Source organism: Nothobranchius furzeri, chromosome 18 (genome assembly GCF_043380555.1).
Source record: "Nothobranchius furzeri strain GRZ-AD chromosome 18, NfurGRZ-RIMD1, whole genome shotgun sequence".
Lineage (NCBI taxonomy): Eukaryota > Metazoa > Chordata > Actinopteri > Cyprinodontiformes > Nothobranchiidae > Nothobranchius > Nothobranchius furzeri.
Genome location: NC_091758.1, coordinates 10,183,082 through 10,190,695, shown reverse-complemented (window position 1 = coordinate 10,190,695; position 7,614 = coordinate 10,183,082).

Here is a 7,614-nt window from a genome sequence, read left to right as displayed (position 1 = left end):
TTCAGTCTTGGTCCTCCTGGGCCACCTTACTGCACGATTTGGCGCGATGGCTGAGGCTTCGGCAGAGCTCAATGATCAGGGGCCTCATTTATAAAACATGGCGTAGAATCCTTACTAAAACTGTACTTAAGCTCAGCAAAAAATATGTACTTACACCAAGCAGGTTTGTGACCTATAAAACATGGAGTACACACGGCCGCACGCAATCTCCACTTTATGAATCAGAAACTATCTAGAAATGTTTTCAGCTGTTTCTGAGTCACATCCCGCCCTCACCACGCCCACTTACTGCCATAAATGGTCAATACAAAGTGCCTTGTGGATCTCATGCATATACATAAGCCGGCTTGTTGCAAAGCTCCACCATTAACGATGGCGACCACAGATCAAGGAAGCGCTATTTCACCGAAGCAAAAATTGAGATTCTTCAGAGATCTGTGTTGGATATTAAAAAAAAAAGGTCCGATCTGAAGGTGGAGGCAAAAAAAAAACATGTTTTGCCACCGCTAGAGTGTATCTGCCCCTGGCGGAGCTGGCATCTCTGATCTCCCACCGCTCGCCGTTAGGATCCCAGCAGTACTCAACTGGCGAGTGTGTGTGGCATTGTGCCGGAGAAGGAGGGAGACACTGACCATGCAGAGGAGATTGGTAACGTTTAAGCCTTTTATTAATACAGATCAAATGTGTCCGTCAGTAAAATATAAAACAAACCAAATCTCATTGTTCCCCCTCAGCGACTCTGGACGAAGCGTCCAACGAGGCATCCCGGGTGGTGACAGAAGATGTGGCTGCAGGGTCGGCCTGTCTCACCAGTGCGCCTTGGGCACATGGCGCACCTGGACGTGGCCGGGTGCTCACTGGCGCTGTCCTGCAGGCACAGAGGGACATGATTAGTGCGGTGAACGAAGTGCAAGAAGTACTGCACAAATATCTGATGTCCTGACTGAAATTTCAGGATCCCAGGCAGATCCGATCCCCAGACTCCTGGGTGAGAGTCATGAGTGCTAACAAGTCAGCCAAAGAACGTCCCCTTGGCCAAGTAGCCAGGGCGCATGATCAATCGGGTCACAGTGACAGGAAGCTCATACTGTCACAGACGCACGACATTCTGTCTGATTCCTAATTCTGTGCTTGTTCTGTGTGAACACGAAGCGGTACAAGTGATAATGCTGCAGGATTTCATAATTTTATCCTTCTCACCAGCAGCACTGCAGCTGCTCTCCATGTCCAAAATGTGCGTAAGCCAGGTCCTTAGTCAGCTTAAAGTTGCGAACATTTTTCTGCTACGTTTTCTTTTATAAATTCCAAAGTTTGCGTGGAAAGTTGCTTACGCAGTTCTCCGACCCCGTTTTGTGCGTAAGCAAGCTTGATACATGAGGCCCCTGCTGAACATGCGATTCAGCTACTGAATCAGGCGTGTTGGAGCAGAGAAACCGCTACAACATACAGGATAGTGGACCTCCAGGACCATGACTAGACTTCACTGCCTTACATGGCCATTTTGCTGGAAAATTTCAAAATCTGTACCAGACTTGTCCCTGAATGCTACATGGCAAGCCATCCTATATGTTCAATTTAATTCAATTCAGTTCAATTTACTTATAAAGCGCCAAATCACGCCAAGAGTCGTCTCAAGGACCTTCACACAGTAAACATTCCAATACAGGTCGGTTCATTAAGCCAGTCAGTAAAAGGTTTCCTTCATCAAGAACCCAACAGGTTGCATCGAGTCACTGACTAGTGTCAGAGTCTTTGCAGCAATCCTCATACTAAGCAAGCATGCAGCGACAGTGGAGAGGAAAATTCCCCTTTAACGAGCGTTGGGTACCGAATTCGGTACTTTTTAAGGTACCGACCGAATTCCATAGTACCGACTGAGCACCGATTCACGTTATTTGAAACGGTGCCTCGTTTCGGTACCCGTCCTTCATAACGAGAACTTGCCTAGACAGCTGCGCATGCGCAAGAGCGTTATGTCGTCGGTCCCTGCGAGCCAGTTGTAAACAGAGCAGCATGGTAGAAAGAACGAATGCTAAAGCTTGGGTCCACTTCACTAAATGTGATGGGTAACTGGGTGATGATGAAACCAGCGACAAAGATCTAAGTGAGACATCTTCATCCTAATTTGCTCCGGTAGGTAAATAAAATGTAAGATAACGTTAGCTTGATATGTTAGCTTCCTTTCCGCTAATAGTGGGGTCATTTTCTCCTGCGTACTCTGAATTTCCAACTGGAAGAACATGAACGTGCTCTAAAGTTTGGCTTCACTTTACTAAATGCGACGGTTGATTGGGTGAAGATGAAACCAGCGACAACGATCTAAGTGTGAAGCATCATCGTTTCAATCTGCTCCAGCAGCTAAATAAACTGTTAAAGATAATGTTAGCTTGATAAATTAGCTTCCATTGCCACCATTGTTATCAGCTAATGGTGCGTTCGCGTTCTCCTCGGAAATTCTAACTTCCCAGTAGGAAAAATCAAATGAAAAAGAACGGCAAAAGGAATGAAGATACACAGTAAATTTAGTTCACAGTAAAGATGTTTGCTTCAGTTTAATTATCAGCTTATAAAACTATCCAAAGTACGTTTGCGAATCCGAATGTCGTCGATGTAGATGATTGTACCTCGCTCTCGAGCATCAGGGCAGGCTTTGTCCAAGAAGATGTTAAACTTAGAGGGTGAGTTGGAGTAACCAAAAGGACACAAAGTGAAGGTGTACTGGCGGTTGGCAAAGGTGAAGGCTAATTTGTATTGGTCAGATGTATGGACAGGGATTGTCCAGAACCCAAACGCAATGTCAAGAGTGGAAAAGGTGTGTTGGGTTAAAGCTGAGTAAATGGAGGTCTAATTGGTCCACCACCACTGAGAACTACATCTCCCAGAATGCACCAACAAAAAGGCGACTGACCCAGACTTCACAAACTCTCTCAGATACAAAGAGTGGTTTTGCTAAAACATCTGGCTTCCATTACAACATTTTACACATCACATTACATCTCTTCATATCCATTACATCACGTCTCATTATTCATGTCTTGTCATGTAGAAGAAGAAGAAAACATATTTTCTGTCTATCATTAGTTTAGTAAAAGGAATTAAATTAATTTAATAAACTATATACTGACTCTGTCTGAATTAATACGAAGTGTGTTTATTGTCCCTGAAGAAGCAAAGAACCCTAGAATCTTCTGATTAAACATTCAAAGATCAATCAGGTTGATAAGTCACTTTTATAATATGGAATAATCACATCTTATTGGTCATAATTAATTAATATGTCGTGGTAATGTCAGTCATATCATCAAGTTCATCATGCTACACACTATCATCCTGCCCACCAAACTGAGCGCTGTGATTGGAAAGCTACAACACTGGTTTGGGCTGCTGAGGTCCAACGGAACGTGGCTAGACCCACTTGCAGAGCTAAATCATGTTGCTTCTGCTAGTCTGTCTAGATTTCTGGGGCATTTGCGCTTGTAAATAACCAAAAATACACAAAGTAAAGAGATACGCTGCACTGATTACTGATACATGCAGTTTTAAGATGGCAGCAATATTCTTTGATCATGCACTCAAACTAGCTGTTAGCCCATCACTCCTTTAGGGCACATGGATCATTTCTCCAGACTGTGGCTGTTCACAAAGCCGTCTGACAGGGGCTTTCTCCTGCTGATGTCCTCATTTCCCTCAGCACTCTGGGTAATTCGACCTCTTACTGCTGGACAAGGCCAACCCAGAGGAAACTCAGTTTGACCTCAGCTTGATGCTGCTCACACCTCTGAGCTGTAATGGCTCACACCTTCAGAGACAACAGCGTTTGATCACCTGACAGCTCACCAACACTCTCCACATACCACCAGGGAAGTGAAGCCTGCTCGCACTTATCTGCCTCTCAGGAACTGTTGACACAAGCATACCAAGTGGAGCATCAGTCACCTCCTGAACCTCACGTGGAAAGACTCCTCATGATGCAATAACCCAGGATTAGGTGTCGTGTTCTGGCTGACTGTGGTCTGGAATCGTTTCACATCAAGTTACAGGTAATGAGGGATTACGTTTGATGGGAGCTGAACAAAAATCTGTTATGTGGAAATTCTGGTGTCATACCATCACTTAGACGATGTGGAGGACAGTTTACAGAGGATGCAGAGACAGGTTTAGCTCTAGGGGAGCTACACCTCGAGCCTGAAGGAGTTCCTAAAATAAAAAGTAAACGTTGGGGTTTTTATTTGTGTTGTTAGACCAGATGTGGGGAACATATTTAACATGCAGACGTTGTCATGAACAACGATTAGTGTCTTTAAGGGGCACTTGCTAATGCTAAGTAATGGAAACTTTCTGTTGGTGTGGGCAAGATCCTGTCGGATTCTGAGAGGTATGACAAGACAATTAATCATTTAACATTTAGGATCTTAAAGCTAGCATCTATAATTCATTTAACAGCTAACCAGTGTTAAAGATATTTACTCTCTCACAGAAACTACAAACTCCCTCAGTTAGAAACCAGGTTCAGCCCTCCTGATTCAAACGATTAGATGCTTTTTAAATTATTTGTGTCATGTGAAAAAACAAACAAGTAAACAGCAAATTGTGTCAACTGAGTCTTATAGGGAGCCCAAGTCACACACATCGACTTCTGGACTATGGATCTCAATGTCACGATCTGCCCCTGCCTTCCTGACTGTGTTCCTCTCCTGCCCTGATTAGCCCTTATTGTTCTCACCTGCCCCTCGTTAACCTGCCCATGTATTCCCTGGTTGTTCTGTGTATTTATACCTCCCTCTTTGTTCCTGTCGTTGTCGGATCATTGCGTTGTCTTCGTGTGTTCGTGCTTGTGCTGCTACCATTAAACCCATTTTTATTTTTTCATCCGTGCCTGCTCTTCTGCCTCCTGAACTCTCCACCACACATGGTCTACCATCTCCACCCTCACATCTTGACACTCAAACTGCCCAGAAAGGAACAGAAATCGATGAGAAATGGATTTCACATAAGATGTCCCTGAATTTAAAAGGGAGAAGAAAAAAGGCTGTGAGTCTAGCAAGCTTTGCGTCCTTTTTCAGGAGGAAAGATGGAGCACTAAATCTGGCCATGTGGTCAGCAGCAGCTACGCTGGGGTCTGCTGTGATAGCTCCCTATAAATGTGCCTTTCCTCTGGTCCTCTCAGAAATGCATGTCTGGATGATTACCTGCAGTTCTCTAGTCGTAGTCACTGTGCATAAAAGTGTCTGCTGAATAAATGAACATAAACATAGTAGAATGTTTTATTATTTACTTAGCTTTGAACCATTTGTGCTCTGAGAGCAACTGAGCATTGGGATCCTGACACAGATCCAGCTGATGACACCTGTTAACTACCACAGGCCGTGGCTCACTTACACCCCAGAAATAAAAGCTGATTTGCATCCGACACTTTTCTGGGTTGGTCTTCCGTGAGATCAGGGTGCTGACGATAACCTAAAGCTTACACAGGTTTATGCACAATAACTGTGGATGGATGGGTGTGATAAACCATAATGACCCAGACTTTATCAGACAGACCTTGGATGGGAGCAGCTGCACCTGCTACTGAGCTGAGACTGACCTTAGTTCAGAGGAACGGCTCTTGATGAACACCTGCTCACCTGCCACCTGTCCTGTGCAGGCATGTTGTTTGTGGAGGTGGGTGTGTACTAGTGTGGAGTGAGCTTAGAGATTACATGTTACACAGTATCTACAGGTGTGTGTGTGTGTGTGTGTGTGTGTGCATGCGTGTGTGAGTGTGTGCGTGCATGTGTGCGTGTGTGTGTGTGGTTAATCTAAAACCTCAAATATATAACCCAACAAACACACACACACACACACACACACACACACACACACACACACACACACACACACAATGATACAGAAACATTGAGTTTTTTGACCACTTCAGTGACCTCGGCTCCAGAGATCGTACAGTCCAAACGCTCTCCAAGATGTCATGTTGGGGTTTAGTTTTTTGACCCACTACATGTAGAATCACTCGGAGGCAGAGGTAAGTAAAACGTTATTTATTCTGTTTGGTGGAGGTGAAGATGAAGGTCGGCAGTTGAGAGGGTCCAACAGCATTGGTTTCCAAAATGTTTGAGGAGCGTTGAGAGGAGGGCGAGTCAGGTCTGGTTGAGAGAGACGGTAATGACGGCAGAGGGGAAGGCTGGGAGCTGAGCACCAGGAGTCCAAGAGTCCGTGCGGGGCAGGTGAGTGTAGGAGAGCAGGCGGTCAGGGTGAGCGGCGTGGCTGACAGGCAGAGAGATCCGGGAGTTCTTTCTTCTTAAAGGAGAGCAGTCAGAGGAACGAGGGTGCCTGGGACGAAGTCGGAGGAACAGGGCAGGTAAGTACAAGCCTTAGCAGGCAAAACAGGAGGTAACAGACTAGAGACAGGTTCAGAGCAGGTGAGATACTACCCAATACTGAGTAATCATCCAGCACTGGTGAGTTGTCACGCTGCTCCTTAAATCCCCTGACCTCTGATTAGTAGATCCGCAGCAGCTGCTCTCCGGGACCCGCCCACCTGCAAACAGGAAAGCTCAGTACAGCACATGACACAAGATCTGCTTCTTCACTGGAAGACGTGCCAGTGGGATTGAGGATGTCTTCAAAGTACTCTGCCCACTGATCCACAACGTCCCAAGTTGAGGTCAGTAGCACACCATCCCCACTGTAAAAAGTGTTAGTAGTGAACAGTCCCAGGTTTTTCCCTCCACAACCACTCAAGCCCCATTTCGCTTGGACTGCCGGTACGAATCAGCTTTCTCTCGACCGTTGGCCACATGAGCATTGTAGTCCTCCAGGAGAACAAGGGCGTCACCAGAAGGAGCGCTCTCTAGCACCCCCCTCCAGGGACTCCAAAACGGGGGGGCTGGTCTTCAGTTTGGTGCATAGGCACAGCCCACAGTCAGGACCCCTCCCTCCACCTGAATGCGGACAGGGGCTACTCTCTAATTCACCCGGGTAAACCCCAACATACAGGCACCAAGATGGGGGCAAGAAGCCCGTAAGATGTTCTGTCACACCCTGTCCGGTCTCCCCTTATGGTTTAGTCTTGTGTCTCTGTTAATTGCTCCCACCTGCCTCTCGTTTTCCAATCACCCAAGTTCCCAACCCTCTTGTATTTAAACCCCTTCAGTTCTTTGTCTCGTGTTGGATCATTGTTTCTGTGTCAGCGTGTTCAAGATTAAAACCTTTAAACTGTTCATGTCTGAAAGCATACCTTCTGTACCCGCGTGTGGATCCTCATCTTGGCTTCACACTCCTGGGCGTCTGACAGAATGATCCAACCCATAAAAGGATCCAGCGGGGAGATTCTCCCCTGGGAGTGCCTGCTCCAGTTCCTCTTTTCGGACCACTGGCCGGCTTCTTCTCCTCCTCCGGCGTCGCCTCACCGCCGACACCGTCACCGGCCCTCAGCGTTCCTCTCCACCCTCCCGGAGCCAGATGAGAGGCTGGACCGGGAGACGCTTCCGGATCACTCCAGCTTCAAGGGCACCAGACTGGCTGTGTGCTCCCCCGGAGCTGGCCCACGGAGTGGGGAAGGATGCCGGGCTCCACCGCAATCCTGTGTCCCAGGACGGAGCCGCGAGCTCGCCGCTG